At 43.3% G+C, this 17,282-nt stretch overlaps 1 protein-coding gene across 1 annotated transcript in view; it reads left to right on the top strand.

Annotated features, from left to right (window-relative positions):
- The first annotated feature begins 717 nt into the window (after positions 1-717).
- The window catches only part of LOC145358886 (proprotein convertase subtilisin/kexin type 4-like), a 92,997-nt gene continuing 76,432 nt past the window's right edge, over positions 718-17,282 (top strand). Inside the window, exon 1 of the mRNA XM_080213260.1 lies at positions 718-795. The gene's annotated coding sequence lies outside the window, so the exon portion shown is untranslated. The remainder of the gene's footprint in view (positions 796-17,282) is intronic.

Genomic DNA, 17,282 nt, shown 5'->3' with positions numbered 1-17,282 from the left:
GGGTTACAGGAATAGGGTGGCGGAGAGGGCATGGGTAAGATGCTCTTTTGGAGAGACGGTACAGACTCAATGGGCTGAATAGCCTCTTCTGCTTTGTAGGACTTCTATGAACCTACCATCTCTCTTGTTACTTTTTTTGACACACAATCAGCCACCTCATAACCTTTCTCGCTGCCCTCTTATCTCCAGTAAGCCATCATGGAATGGTTTTTATTTGAAAGACTCTGACCATAAATTTGTGTTGAAATGAGTTTATCCGAAATGTGAGATTAAACCAATGTTTTATAAGGGGAGTTCTCTGCACAATCATTAATGGCCATTCACCGCCCACGGTCTCTGAGGTTTCTGCTTTAAAGCTGTTATAATAAATGGCAGGCTGACAGTAATCATTTTCTGCATTGCCCTTCATTCACCCTTCTCACCCACTGCAATGCAGTTGCTTCATGAAGATCTGCCTCAGCAATTAAATTAATGGTCATATTCTCAAAGGTTCCAATCAGGGCTTAATAATGTCAAAACATTCAGAAACCTTTTTGCAATTTACAAGGATCTTCTGGCCCTGGTGATCATGGAGTTTGACTTTTTTTTCATTCAATTGCACTTCCTACGTAAGAACTCACAGAATGACAGAGGATGTGAAGCAGAGAAACAGGCCATTCGATCCAACCAGTCCACCTGTGCTCTTCTCCACCAACTAACTCGATCAAGCGAGTACATATGGGAGAAAGGAAGAAAGTGCAGAATATAGTGTTACAGTCACAGCGAGGGTGCAGAGAAAGATCAGCTCAATATAAGGTAGGTCCACTCAAAAGTCTGATGGCAGCAGGAAAGAAGCTATTCTTGAGTCAGCTGGTACGTGACCTCAGGTGTTTGTATCTTTTTCCTGACTGAAGAAGGTGGAAGAGAGAATGTCCAGGGTGTGTGGGTTCCTTGATTATTCTGGCTGCTTTTCCAAGGCAGCGGGAAAATCTATCCCTTAAATGCATTCCTCCCCTCCTTTTCTAGGGTCAGAATTCTCGGACCTCGTCCCCAGCTGGGATTCTCCAATCCCGTTGCTCTGAATGGAGATTTGGCTGACTGCCAAATTCTCCATTTTCGCTGGCTGCAGTGATGGGGGTTGTGAGATATCGGAAAATGTACATGGATTTTTGTTGCAATACTTTACAAACTGGCACTGGCTGCTCTCATCCAATTGGCAGAGAGTCAGGACGCTGAGCGTCAGCAGCATATTCAGCTCTGAGGGGCGGCACCAGACTGCTGTCCTCAGCTGGAATCCATGTGCCCACTGTCCAGCGGCACTCAAAGGGAAAGAGAGGCTCAACTGTAGCCCTTCTACTCATGTGCTGATCACATGTTAAAAGTGATGTTTTCTCAGTTCCAGGATGGTTAACAGCTTTTTCCAACAAGACCAGGTGTGCCCAGGGTGAATTTAACCTAACCCGCTCTCAAGAAACTCACCAAGTCAGGTGGGAGGTCGATCTTGCACCTTGCATGATTTTTTCTTACCTGAAGAAGGTGATATTGGGTTGCGCTGTAACACCCTGAAAATGTCCCTGTACACTGTCCAAACACTGAACTCCAGTGTGGGTATAGTAAAATCTCTCAAACTGCAAATCAGCCTGTGTGAGCTGTATGCACAGTCCACCCCCTGAGTCTCTGACATGTTTACAATCTCTGTCTCTCTATTGTATATTCATGTAGGGCAGCAATTGTTGTGCAAATTGCTGTATTTTTTTTAGTTCATTTTAAAATTTTCTGTCTGAAATTCTCTGATGGCTGCTGTTGATTGTGTTCCTTTAATTCACAAAACCTGACTTCAACACATGGCCTTTAAATACTTGCAGCCAGCTCCCACAGCTCAGGCAGTGGGGAGAGAGTGTGAATATCACACTGACTTCACTGTGGGTTGACCATACTCATGTTTCAAAATGGCATTGGGGCGTGGTGACATTTTGCAAGCTAGCACGCAAAACAGTACTTTTCACTGGGGTGACACAGTGGTTAGCACTGCTGCCTCACAGCGCCAGAGACCCGGTTCAATTCCTGCCTTGGATCATCATCTGTACAGAGTTTGCACATTCTCCCCATGTCTGCGTGGGTTTACTCCGGGTGCTCCAGTTTCCTCCCACAGTCCAAAGAGTGCAGGTTAGGTTGATTGGCCATGCTAAATTGAGTGTAGTGTCAAAGGGAGTGGCAGGATGAATATGTGGGGTTATGGGAATAGGATCTGGGTGGGATTGTGGTTGGTGCAGACTTAATGGCCTCCTTCTGCACTATAGGGATTCTATGATATAACTGTATCCTGGTTCATGTGACAATAATAAATCAAATCAAACATCCAGCCAATCCCGAGGACTGAGTGAGTCTGGTTAAAATTCCCGCCCTGTTGAAAGTTTCCCTGGTGTCGATGTGCCAGTCTCAGTAAGAAAGGAACAGGAAGCTTGCCTGGAGCACCGATCCCTGTATTGGGACAATGGTTCCCACATCACTGGGCTCTTTGCCAATTTAATTTCCACAACCACAGTCAGCTGAGCTAGCGATGTAAATACTCTGATGGCCTCTACTGGTAGATATACAATATTGCAATTCCAAAACTTCGCAATTTCTTATTTCTCCCACTCCAATTTTCTCCCAATTCCCGAGGGCACTGTGTCCCACTGAGGCAGTGTTTAGTGGGCACTACTAATTAATGTAGAATCCTGACAGTGCAGAAGGAGACCATTCAGCCCATCAAGTCTGTGCCAACTACAGTCCCACCCAGGCTCTATCCCCAAAACCCCATGTATTTACCCTATAAACCCCCCTGATATTAAGGGGCAATTTAGCATTGCCAATGCACCTAACCTGCACATTTTTGGACTATGAGAGGAAACCTGAGCACCTGGAGGAAAACCACACAGACGCAGGGAGAACATGCAAACTCCACACAGTCACCCAAGGCTGGATTTGAACCCAGATCCCTGGCGCTGTGAGGCAGCAGTGCTAACCACTGTGTCACCGTGCATTTCTCTAGAACTTTAGGCAAGTGACTACAATGAGTGAACCTCCGCATGCAATTTAATTTTTGTGGGTTTCGTAACTGGGCAAATCCCAATGTCCGCAAAAACACACTTCCCGGGATGCCCTTACTGGAAAGCAATCCACCTGGAAACTATTAAATTCTTTACTACTGTGGTGTACCTTCAAGAAATCACTCCACAGACAGGCATCAGGGAACACAGGTATTTATTACAGGTCTTTCCCAATCCACACTCCAAATGACAACTGTCCTCCCAGGGTGGTTCCCGAGTAGATCACCGCACAGCCAGGTTCAACTGACCCATTCCCTTAAAAGAGCTAAGCCTCAACATACATAACAGAAAGCCTGAACCATAGTTTAGAAGTACACATACCCGCAGATACTTCACCTCCTCCTGGCTCTATACCACAGGGAGCAAGACACAGAGAGGCGGAGCTGTTGGAGAAAATTTGTATTTGCAATTTCAGATTGTAAATGCCATGTCAGCAGGTTAATCACATTGACTTCAGCATTAGCAATTATAGTGCAAGTATCTTTATTTTAGATCTGGAATGATCAAATTGCATGTAAACATTATGCCGGTGTGTAGCCTATTCTAAAAAAATCTTCAAGGAAGATTTACAAGTTTCACCGATGAAATTTCATGCCTCCTCCAAGTATTTAATACAAAAAGTTTGGGACATGCATCATCTTCGTGTCAATCCATTCTCTGTGGCATTCTCATTTGTTATTTGCATGGTGACACAGAGGTTAGCACTTCTGCCTCACAGCGCCAGGGACCCGGGTTTACTTCCAGTCTTGGGTGACTTTCTGTGTGGAGTTTTCACACTCTTCCCGTGTCTGCAAAGATCTCCAAAGATGTGTGAGTGGGTTGATTGGCCACGCTAAATTGTCCCTTAGTGGAAATACAGAAGGACAACGATTAGCGACGGCACACTTTCACAGCAAGTTTGAAGTAGGGCATTTCAGACTTAAATAGGGCACGTGGATCTATTGTTATCCAGCAACTGGTATTTCCATCACTGCTGTTAATGCTTGGGGCGGTCATCTGAGTCATAAATGACGAGTTCAAACATTTGCAGGATTCGTGATGAGCTGTGCCATCATGTAATTAAACATTTTACCATTGACAGGTTCCAGCTTTATTAATTGGGAACAAAGTCTTAGACTGGAATTTTACCCCCCTGTCCGCCACGGGAATCAGAGCAGGCAAAGGGACCTCGGGTGGGATTTTATGGTTTCAAGACATAGAATCCCGGCAGTAGAGAAGGGGGCCATTCAGCCCATCGAGTCTGTACCAACCACAATCCCACCCAGGCCCTATTCCATAACACCATACATTTACCCTGCTAATCCCCCTGACACTAGGTTCAATTTAGCATTGCCAATCAATCTAACCCACACATCTTTGGACTATGGGAGGAAACCGGAGCACCCAGATAAAACCCATGCAGATGCGGGGGGAACGTGCAAACTCTACACAGACAGTGACCCAAGCCAGGAATTGAACCTGGTCCCGTGAGACAGCAGTGCTTACCACTGTGCACCATGCCAAGAGACAAGTGAGGCCATTAAAATCCCATTAGTATTGGATAGAATAAAGAAACTTCAGAAAGAAAGGAAGGTGGAGACTGTGAGAGATTTTAACGTTAGTAATTATAATATACGTATCTTTATTTAGATCTGGAATTATCAGATTGTTTATAAACATTATGCCAGTGCAGTCTACTCTAAAAAAGCATATTTCTTCAAGGAAGATCAACTTCAGGCTATTCACAAGTTTCACCAATGAACATCCATGGCCTCTCCATGTATCTAATGCAGAAATACATCATCTTCGACACTGCCCATTCTCTGAAAGATTCTCACTTGTTCTTTATTTTTAGGCAGATTTTACTTTTGATTTTTCTGATTGCTGAAATACAGAAGGACAATGATTAGAGGCATTCTTTAAAAGCTGAGTTAAGGAGATTTAATAGAGGACTGGTTGTATTCATGGAATTAACACAAGAATATTTGGAATTTCATTTTAACCCGGGGTAGGGTGACTAAGCCAGAGGTGATCATTAGGTCTAATGCCGTGTTTCTGACATTTGTGGAGGGATGCAGTCCAAATGGTATTTTACTCAAGAGTCACCCTCCCAGAGTGCTGCGATATGGGTGGCACGGTGGTTAGCACTGCTGCCTCACAGCATGAGGGACCCGGGTTTGATTCAGGCTCTGGGTGACTGTGTGGAATTTGCACATTCTCCTCGTGTCTGCGTGGGTTTCCTCTGGATGCCCCGGCTTCTCCCACACCCCAAAGATGTGTGAATAAAGTTGATTGGCTGAGCTACATTGCCCCTTAGTGTCAGAGGGATTAGTAGGGTAAATAGCTGGGGTTATGGGAATAGGAGATGGGTAGGATCTTTGTCAGTCTAATCTCGATGAGCCAAATGTCCTTCTTCTGCATTGTAGGAATTCGATGATATGTAGCCTGACCAGATGATTGGCTTTCTTCCATATCCCCACATGTCAAGTTCCCAAATTCAAACTTAGCCACTATTAACAGCTTGTCAAGTGGAGGCCAAGCATTTCTTTGTGGAAAAATGGAGGCAAACAAAACTAGAGAGCCAATCGTTCTAGTTCAGTACCTTGGAGCTGTGTGAAATGCAGGAGAAAGATTCACCACCTCTCAAACATACCTAAGGCTAGGCAACAAGGCTGACCTTGCCAACAACACGGATATCCCCTATTACTTGTGTGGCATCTACACACAGCTAGAGTTTTAGTTGTTTTGCACTATTATATGAGTCTGCACAATTCACTGGTATAGAGAGAAAGGTAAAGGAAAATAATCTCTCTAGTTCTTCTCCAATCAATTCTACACATTTGAATAATAGTGCCGAATTAATAAAATCCTAAGTGTGAGCAACACTGAAGATTGCAAATATTATAAGAAGTAAGACTAGAAATTACGACAGATATTTGAGGGACCCAAAGGAGATGATTTTTAATTATTAGATGTGAGTTAAGTGGGAGATCCTTTTTGCATTGAATGGCAAAGAAATAATGTCATTGTAACATTAGTAAAAATATTTAATAATGTAAAAAATAGAATGCTTCGATGTTCACTGAGCTCAGGATCAGATGGATTGCATTTAAAAAACATTATAAATTAAGGTCATCAAGACTTAAAAGCTTTCATAGTTTGTTAAGTTCAAGCATGTTAATTGAAGATTGGGAATGTTCCAACTTAGGTCTGAAGCTTGATTCTCAGATGTTCATAGAATCATAGAACCCTACAGTGCAGAAAGAGGCCCTTCGGCCCATCAAGTCTGCACTGAACACAAACCCCCATATATTATACCCACTAATCTACGCATCCCTGGACACTAAGGGGGAATTTCTTACCTTTGCCAATTAACCTAACCCGCATATCTTTGGACAGTGGGAGGAAACCAGAGTACCCGGAGGAAACCCACGCAGACACGAGGAGAACGTGCAATCTCCACACAGACAGTGACCCGAGCTGGGAATTGAACCCAGGTCCCTGGAGCTGTGAAGCAGCAGTGCTAACCCACTGTACTACCGTGCCGCCCTGCATGTTGCCTGTGAACGCTGCATCTTGAGAATGAATTGAAAAATACTCGAGGTCTCTCACAAGGAAGACACTCATACAAACAATATATTTTTAAAAATTAATTCACGGGGCGTGGGCAGCACTTGCAAGTCCAGCACTTGTTACTCATCTCCAATTGCCTTAGAACTCAGTGACTTGCTTGGCTATTTCAGAGGGGCAGTTAAGAATCAACCACATGGCTGTAGGTCTCATGTAGGCCAGACCAGATAAGGACATTGTTGAACCAGATGGGTTTTTACAATAATCAACAAGGTTTCATGGTCAGCATCTGACTCATTAATTCTAGATTTTTATTGAATTCAAATTCCCCCATCTGGTGTGTTGGGATTTAAACTCGGGTCCCAGGAGCACTAGCCTGCATAACTAGTCCAGTGACAATACCACGAGACCAACTCTCCATGATCCCAATGTGTGCAAGTCACCTTCCATTTAACACCAACCTCCATTTCATTGAAAGCTCTGAATGCTGGGGTCAATTCCACATTACCAAATATACCCCAAATGAACTTTATGTTCCAATCAAAGCCCATCATTTAAGTCTTCCTTACTTTTCTGCCTTGAGGGTATGACAGTCTCTGGTGCTGGGAGAACTGCAAGAGAGAATTAAAACATATTCAGAGAAAACCTGCAATATCCATCTGCTGTGGATCTGCAACAGACCTTCACATGCTGCTGTCATCACTTTTCCTTTATTTGTCTATGAGATGTGGGTGTTGCTGGCAAGGCTAGCAGTTACTCTCCACAACTGAATGGCTAGCTAGGCCATTTCGGAAGACTATTTGAAGTTATCCACATTGCCATTTGCCTAGATTAAATTATCAGTCAGGTCAGCAGATCCCATCCCCTAAAGGACATCAATGCACTAGATGGGTTTTTATTTTACAAATCAGGTAGTAAAGCTTTTTGTTATTAACACAATTTAAATACTTGTCATCACGACGGGTTTTGAACTCGATGGGCAGGATTTTACAGCCCCTCCTGCCTGGCAGGATGTTACATTCCCATTGATGTAAATGGAAATTGAAATATCCCACTACATCTGCTGGCAGAAGATACATTATGGCAGAGCCATTAAGACCTAGCTCATGTTTCCAGGTCATTAGCCCATGTCTCTGGGTTACAGCTTCTCTTTATACCTTATAGAATTCCCACAGTGCAGAAGGAGGTCATTCGGCCCATCAAGTCTGCACCGACTCTCTAACAGAGCATCCCACCCTTGCCCTATCCCTGTAACCCCATGTATTTATTTACATTATTTTATTTATTTATTAGTCACAAGTAAGGTTTACATTAACACTGCAATGAAGTTACTGTGAAATTTACCCCGCTAATCCCCCTAACCTACACATCTTGGGACACTAAAGGATAACTTAGTATGGCCAATCCACCTAATCTGCGCATCTTTGGACTATGAGAGGAAACCGGAGCATCTGGAAGAAACCCACGCAGACATGGGGAGAATGTGCAAGATCCACTTGTACCCAGATCCCTGGCGCTGTGAGGCAGCAGTGCTAATCACTGTGCAAATCTGCTACCCTACATGTTACCATTCCCTAAAAATTGCCATCTAGGGCATGCTGCAATCCATTGCACTTATTCTCCTTCTTCCTCCCTTACTCTCCTGCAGGCTGGGACATTTGCAGAGGGTTTCATTCTGCAGGAGTCAGTGACACTTTGCTACTTGGCCAATTTCCCATCCTTCATGCATGATTTGTCAACTAGTTTGTGTAATATAGAAGACGTCACATCAGCCTCAAATCCCTGTCCTTAAAGGTGTCTCTTTTCCTTCATTAATCTTACCGACGTGATGAGGACAAGTAGCAAGCAGTTTATTTCACTAAAATCTCAGTCACCTCTTACCCGTGTGTTTGAAGAGAACATATTCTACGTTAAAGTCTTTGACAAACATCTGGATTCTAAAATTGAAGCTTAGTTGAAGCTTGGTTGATGTAACGCGGTCTGATTGCATGGCACCGTGAGACATACAGACGCGTGACTTTGCCATTGTAAAGTGATAGGAACTGATTAAATTGCCTTCCCACGCCAACAATAACAATCAGCTTTGAGAGTTACTATAATCTGCTGAGGTAAGAAAATTCTACAATAATAATAGAAACGTAGCGGATCGGAGCAGGAGGAGGCCATCTGGCCCTTCAAACCTGCTCCGTCATTCATTACAATCATGGCTGATCATCCAACTAATCCTGCTTTCTCCCCATAACCTTTGATCCCATTCACCCCAAGTGCGATAGAAACATAAACAATGATATGGTCACATGATCATAAAAATTTTTAAAAATCCTCATAAATAAACCTTTTATTTTTAATAATTATTTCATTTCAGATTTCTCAATCTTTAGTTAGGCGAGTTCTATTGAGATAAGCACACTTAAAGAATCTGATACAATGGTCTTTCCGCCATTGGGATTTGGATAGATGCACAGAGAAATAATTACAACAAATTTGCAAGTTATTTCTCAGAGTTTTAGGCCACTTGAATTTATTGCAGTCTGGATGAGTTCCACATTTATATGGAATGTGAGGAATCAGGATGGTCGAGTGCTCTGAGGCGCTGCGTTCAGGTCACAGTCTCCTCTGGAGGCTTGGGTTTGAATCCCACTCCTGATATTGATCTGCAGGCTTGGAGGGCTGAAGAGCCTATTCCTGTAATTTTCTTTTCTTTGTGAGCAGCTGTAGACCCTATTTTTGTTATCCATTTGTGGGATATGGGCATCGCTGGCAGGCCAGCATTTATTGCCCATCCCTGGTTGCCCTCGAGAAGGTGGTGGTGAGCTGCCTTCTTGAATCGCTGCAGTCCACGGGCTGTGGGTTGACCCACGATGCCGTTAGGGAGGGAATTCCAGGATTTTGACCCAGCAACTGAGAAGGGACAGCAATATGTCAGGATGGTGAGTGGCTTGGAGGGGAAAGAGAGAAAGGGTTCTATTCAGCTTGCCATCCCTGTTCAAACCTGCCTGCAGCTCAGAACTGAAAATGAAACTTTAAATTCACTGGGAAAAAACCTGTCCAAAAACACATGACCGTCCTCCTAACAATGCAGGATCGTAAAATGAACCAAATAACCCCATTTAAACCACTTAAGTAGCAATAAAAGGATTCATTGTAGTCAACCCTGCAACATAATTACATCAACCAAAGCCGTGAGCTGAGAAATCCCTGATTGTGAGAGCTGCAGAGATCATGATTTTAAAACAAAATCTCTTAAACCCACACTAATGTCACACACTGGTCGATTTGGCTGCCTGCATTTTCTTTTGTCCTTGTTAATGTTCACTTGAATTTGGAGGGTGTGTATGGTGTGTACACCAAGTATGCTGGGAACTTTCTGTGACCTACGACTATTGCAGGTAATGGGGTGTCTAAATGACACAAGCAATAACTTTATGTCTACTAGGGATCTGATCTGGAAAGTAAGCTGAGATTGAGTCAGCGGAGACCTATTGCTGTTTGACGCCTTGTGTGATTCCAATGATAATTTTTAAATTTTGTCAATGAAACAGAACAGTGAGTTAGCAACAATATTGAGACAAGTATATAACATTGCTTCCTTCTGAAGTCTCTGTTTGGCTATAGCTATCAGGAGACATTTCTAAATGAAATGTTGAGATTTTCAAGGTGATAATATTATTAGTGAGATCCCAGTGCTTCTTATATTCACTGGTTTCTTGAGGGGATGATTTCAAACATGTACCTTAATAGATAAAAGCAAATTACTGCAGGCACTGGAATCTGAAACAAAAACAGAGACTGCTGGGGAATCTCAGCAGGTCTGACAGCATCTATGGAGGGAGAGAGTAGAGCCAACATTTCGAGGATGGATGACCCTTCGGCAGCTCTGGTGAAGGCTCATCCAGACTCGAAATGTTGGCTCTATTCTCTCTCCACAAACGCCCTGCTGAGATTTTCAAGCATTTTCTCTTTATGCATTTTAACGAGCACATTTGATTATAGTTAAGATATGCTTGTTTATATAGGATGGGATTTTCCAACCTTCATGCCGACAGAATCTTCCAGTCCTGCTGAAGGTGACCATCCCCCACCACCCTGTGACGGGTTCCTCAGCCACGTGATGGGCCAGCCATGAACAATGCCGTAGACATCAGTAGGCCCTTAAGATCCCAGTCAATGATAAATTACCTCTGTTGCTGGAAACATACCACGGAGTTGAGAGGCAGAAAATTCCACCCATTGTCTTACGGGACGGTTAGAACATTTTCCTTTGTCTTCTTCCCAGTTTTTCCACTCCTATCATTAGCTCAGGGTACCTGCTAACCTAAACTCTTCCCATTACAGTGTTACACATTCTATCCATTTCCTCATTATACTATGTAGCTTGGTATTGATTTTACCTTCTGTCTTCACATTGTCTATAACCTCTGTAACTTTCTCCTCAAGTTTCTCCAGCACGGGTTTGTGCTTGTGGAAGAAGGGGCGGATGAAGCTCATGTAAATGACATGAGAACCATTCCAATCGACAGGTGCCATACACCACAACAGAAAGAGACTCTGCAGATTAAAGTTAAGACTGTTACCAATGGAATGGAGTTTGGGGTTGTATAACACAGTGGCTTAAACAGTGTCTGTCTTGGTCTTGGGATGCAATCTAACTTAGTCTGATAAAATATTAATTCTGGTTGGACAGGGTGGCACAGTGGTTAGCACTGCTGCCTCACAGCGCTGGGGACCCAGGTTCAGTGACCAGCTTGGGTCACTGTCTGTGTGGAGTTTGCACGTTCTCCCCGTGTCTGCGTGGGTTTCCTCCGGGTGCTCCGGTTTCCACCTACAGTCCAAAAGATGGATTGGCCATGCTAAATTCTCCCTTAGTGTACCCGAACAGGTGCCGGAGTGTGGTAACTAGGGCATTTCCACAGTACCTTCATTGCAGTGTTAATATAAGCCTACATATGACACTAATAAATAAACTTTTAAACATTTAAGCTAAAGTGGAGCAAATGGTTTTCCTCCTTCCTATACGTATTGAGACCTTGTGAAATGTTTTATGTACTTCACATTTTTCAGAGTTATGCAGAGATGAAACTATTTTCTAAGTGCGCTGGACTGTTATTTACAGAGATTTATATAATGTTTTAAAATGTCCATACCACAGCGCTCAGCTTGTGTGTGTCTCATGATTACAGGAATCAACACCCAGGCATAACCAATCAAGCACAGTAAGCATAGATCAGTTACTAGACACCTACAGTCAAACACAAAAACAATTCAACTTTACAAAGGGGTCAGAACATCAGTTCATATCAACATGCAGTGAAGGGTCAGAGAACTTAGCTATGGTTATTGTACATTGTTGACATTGCTCTTTCCACCTTAGTGACAACAGGAAGCTCCCGGTGTGTTTTTTTTATTTTGTGGTTTTATGAAGTGACAATTTCAATTAACACAGCGCACACCAATTAACGCACACGAGAAATAACAGGCGGGACTTTCCAGCACACTCGCCACAAAACTGGAAAATCCTCCCTGAGATCAATGAACCTTTACAAGGTTCACCCCACACCCACTACGATTCCCATGGCGCGCAGGATGGGAAAACCTCCCCCCCACATCTGGGTACCTCCTCCAAGTACACTTTAAATCAGCCTTTTGCGTTTTGGTTCACACAAAATAGGAGGAGGAGGCCATTCAGCCCTTTGAACCTATTCTCACCATTCATTCTAATCATGGCCGATCTTCCATCTCAATATCCTGAACCTGCTTCCCCTCACCTCCCCTCCTCCCTTATTCTTTGAGCCCCTTTATCAGAGGAGCGATATCTAATTCCTTCCTGAAAACACAGAGACTGGAATTCACCGACTTCACCTGTGGTTGGGATTCTCCAGACCTACTGCTGTGAATGGAGTTTTGGCTGAGTGCCAAATTTTCCATTCTCACTGGCAACGGGAGTGAGGCATGCAAAACTGGAGAATTCCGGCCACACTATTTCGGCCTCCACTGCTCTCTGTGGCTCACCAATCTCCTTAGACTATGACCCCTAGTTCTGAACTTCCCCACCATTGGGAACATCCTTCCTGCATCTCCTCTGCCTAGTCCTGTTAGAATTTTCTAAGTTTCTATGAGGTCCCCCTCATCCTTCTGAACTCCAATGAATGTAATCCTAATTCCCTCAATCTCTCTTCATACATCAGTCCTGCCATCCTGGGAATCAGTCTGGTAAACCTTCTCTGCACTCCCTCTAGAGCAAGAACATTCTTTCAGATAAGGTGATCCAAACAGCACACAATATTCTAGGTGTGGCCTCACCAAGGTCCTATTTAATTGCAGCAAGAGTCCTCTTGCTATGAAAGCCAACATACCATTGTGCTACTTTACCACCTGCTGCACCTGCGTGCTTTATTTCAGCCTCAGGTTTTTAGTGTCCAGATCACCAACAACCTGTCTTGGTCCCCCATGCTGACACTATAGTTAAGAAAGCCCCACCAATGCCTCTACTTTCTCAGAAGACTAAGGAAATTTGACGTGTCAGCTACGACTCCCACCAACTTTTACAGATGCACCATAGAAAGTTTTCTTTCTGGTTCTATCATAGCTTGGTATGGCTCCTGTTCTGCCCAAGGCCACAAGGACTACAAAAGGTCATGAATGTAGCCCAATCCATCACATAAACCAGCCTCCCAAACATTGACTCTGTCTACATCTCCCTCTGCCTCAGCAAAGCAGCCAGCAGAATTGAGGACCCCACACACCCCGGACATTCTCTCTTCCACCTTCTTCCTTCGGGAAAAAGATACAGAAATCTGAGATCACGCACCAACTGACTCAAGAACAGCTTCTTCCCTGCTGCTGTCAGACATTTGAATGGACTTACCTTGCATTAAGTTAATCATTGCACATTTTCATTTCCTAATTTATAGCCATTCAGATAATTTGCCTTCCCATTTTAAGGTTTAGGTTTATTTATTAGAATCACAAGCAATTAAGTTACAGTGAAAATCCCCTAGTTACCACACTCCTGTGCTTGTTTGGGTACATTGAGGGAAGTTTAGCATGGCTAATATACCTAACCAGCATGTCTTTCAGATGACGGGAGGAAACTGGGGCACCCGGAGGAAACCCACGCAGACACAGGGAGAATGTGCAGGCTCCACACAGACAGTGACCCAAGCTGGGAATTGAATCCGAGTTCCTGGCACTGCGAGGCAGCGGTATTAACCACTATGTCTGCCACTGTCCTGCCCAGGACTTTTCCTACTGAAGTGAATAACCTTGCATTTATCTACATTATACTGCATCTGTCCACTTACTCAGCTTGTCCAAATCGTGCTAAAGCATCTCTGTATCCTCCTCACAGCTCACCCTCCCACCCAACTTTGTGTCAGATGTGAAGTTGGAGAACTTATATAATGTATACAACATATAAGGGCAAAAAGGAGAAAAATCCTGTTTATCCAGCTTTAATATTTTATTTATATTAAAAGTGAGAAATTGAACTCCGCACAATGTGTTCATTTTTTCCTTACAGTCTGCCCTTAATAAGATGGAATAATTGATCGTTACAGGGAGGAGATAAAACCATTTTCATACCTTAACTTTACGATAGGCTGGGAAGATGTAGAGAAGGATGTTTGCCATACATTCAAATATTGCAAATGCTCCATATATCACCCAGTACATAAGCCACTTCAATTTTTCCTCTTTATTCTCACTTTCAATAGCTAGAATTCTAGAAAGTCAAAGATTCAGGGTAGTTACATCACTCTTATTGGATTGTGTGTGCAATAAATATTTCTTCTTTTTAATCTTACAATTTTCCCCTTTCTCTCATCATCTCCTGGGGGTGCTGACTCTTGTTTGGCCATGATTTGTAGGTATCTACACCCACCAGTCTGACTGACACATGGACCTGTGCTACTTTCCATTAATGAAATGGAGGAATACTAACAGCTATCTGACCGGCAGTGGTTTGGAGAAATTGATCAGGAGTTTCCACATTCTCCATGTATCTGTGCGGGTTTTCTCTGGGACTTCTGGTTTTCTCCCACAGTCCAAGCTTGTGGTTAGGTTGATTGGCTATGCTAAATTGACCCTTAGTGTTAGGGGGATGAGCAGACTAAACATGTGGGGTTATGGGGATAGGACCTGGGTGGCAGTTTTGTCAGTGTAAGCTCAATGGGGTGAGTGGCTTCCTTCTGTACTGTAGGGATTCTCTGATCCCGATACAAATCATGTGGATTTTTTTCTCTCATTTGTGTGATAGTACGGTGGTGAATTGCATCATCTTAACTGAAATACACAGTGATTTGATCAAAGTTTTCAAGATGATAAGGATGACAGATGGGATAGATAGAGAAAAAACTATTTCCACTAATTGGGGAGTATCAGGCCTATGTGGGGTGTAGACTAAAGGCTAAGCCGGGCCTTTCTGGATTTTAATTAAGAAACAGTCCTAGACACAAAGGGTGTTAGAAGATTTCACCCTTCCTCTGCAAATGACAATTGATGCTCAATTGTTAATGTTAAACTTGAGGTTGATAAATTTTTATTAACCAAAGGTGTTAAAGGTTTATGGAGTTCGGTTACACATCAGCCACGATCCCAATGAAAGGCAGAACAAGCTCCAGGAGTTAAGTGTTCTGCAGCTATTCCTCTGTTCAGCACAGACCAGGAATTGAACTTGAGACCTTCCTGGCTGTTGTGGATCAGTAAAAAAGATTAAGTACAGTTGCAGATGACCATAGGCAACTCTCCCCTTGAGGTAATTTAACCTGAGGATCACTGCACCTCAGGGAGGGGCAAGGTTGAGAAAGCGGGGCCTTCACAAATAACCTTGAGTCAGTAAGCCGGACAGCTGGCTTGTGAAGAAGAGTGGGTCAGTAACACGATAGTCAGGGCAAAACGAAACCATTTCAAATGTTCCAAAAGTTAAAGGATTATGGAAGTATAGCTCTTGTGAGGAACTATCAATAACCTGCCCACAGAAAAGTGGATTGGCATTTTCATCTTAGCTGGCGTTGGTTCAAGATAGAGGATGGACAAAGTGAAATGGATCATGTGACACATCTGTTTTCCAATTCCAATTCTCTTCCCACACCTAGTGGTGCACTAAGGCAGACTTTTGTCTTTTTCCATAACTAGTAATTCCCTGGAACAGGTCACTAGTTTGTCACCAGGGGCTTATAGGTTGAGGGGTGTCACTTCCCATCAAACATGGCTGATCAGGACACTTAACTGCTCTTACTGCCAGCCATTGGCGTGTTGGAAGGAATTGGAGGTTGACACTCAACTTGCTTGATTACATTAGAAAGCATCTTCCTTGCCCATCAAGTCCTGGGGTGGGATTTGAACCTGGAACTTCTGGCTCAGAAGAAGGGGTGCTACCCACTGTGCCACAAGGCATCCTTGTGTTTGTTTGGGATGCTCAGGCTGAAATCCTCCATTCTCCACCATCACTGCCAACAAGAATGGAAAATTTGGCACAGTCAAAACTCCACTCACTGCAGCGGGACCAGAGAATCTCACCCAAGGCCAAGTTCAGAGAATTCCGGCCTCAACATTGGAAAAGCCTCATTTCACATTCTGTAAAATTCAATAACAGTCACACTAGGAAGCTGACCAAAGTACTACAGAAATACTACGTAGTTGTATCAAGTCTGCCCACGAATACTGGAAATTACTGGAAGTTATTTTATCTCTTTAGATAATCTCTACCTTTGTCTTAGACAATATATAGTGCATAGTACAAAGTTTTGCAAATGCTATTGCTCAGATTGCATTATAACTGGGGTTTACTTTTTTTTAAATCCAGCAAAACAGAGGCGTTCATTGAATTTTACAGGACAAAGTATCTGGTAAAGGATGAGCAGGGAGATGACGGCCAGTGGTATTATCACTAGAATATTAGTCTCAGCTAATGTTCTGGGGACTTAGGTTCAAATCCCACCACGGCAGATGGTGGAATTTGAATTCAATATATTTAAAAAAAACATGGAATTAGAATCTACTGATGACCATGAAACCATTATTGAAAAAACCCATCTGATTCATTAATGCCCTTAGGGGAAGAAAATCTGCCATCCTTACCTGGTCTGGCCTACATGTGACTCCAGACCCACCATAATGTGGTTGACTCTCAACTGCCCAAGGGCAACTAAGGATGGGCAATAAATGCAGGCCTGCTAGCGATGTCCATGTCCCACAAATGAATAAAAAACCCCATAAGTTGAAAACAATGATTTCTTTAGTGTGGTTTGTCAACTTTAATTTGAATATGTAAATCACAATCAACAAATAGACATTCCATCACACTCTAGAAAGTGGGATTTAATGCCCTTGCTTGTCCATAAAACTGGAAAATCACGAGGTCAACAGACCTTCACATTGTCTGCCTCTCACCTGCTGAGAGGCCTGTGCTGGGCAGAGCAGTAAAAGTTTTGCCCAACTCACTTCAACATTGCCAGTCTGAGTTAATTTGTTGTATGGATTTTCCCCTAATTGCCCACCTTGCCAACAACCAAACAGGTTAGGCCTTTTGGCAAAGATACAAATGAGATCAAGCACTGGAGGGAGTGCAATGCCTGACCCTACCAGCTTGGATCACGTAGACTGAGCCCATGACAGGAAAAGGGCAGGCCTGTCCTGTCAGCTTGGATCTGTGATGGCTCACTG

The sequence above is a fragment of the Carcharhinus amblyrhynchos genome, chromosome 26 (genome assembly GCF_965287045.1).
Source record: "Carcharhinus amblyrhynchos chromosome 26, sCarAmb.v2.hapA, whole genome shotgun sequence".
Lineage (NCBI taxonomy): Eukaryota > Metazoa > Chordata > Chondrichthyes > Carcharhiniformes > Carcharhinidae > Carcharhinus > Carcharhinus amblyrhynchos.
This window is presented reverse-complemented; position numbering and strand designations above follow the sequence as displayed.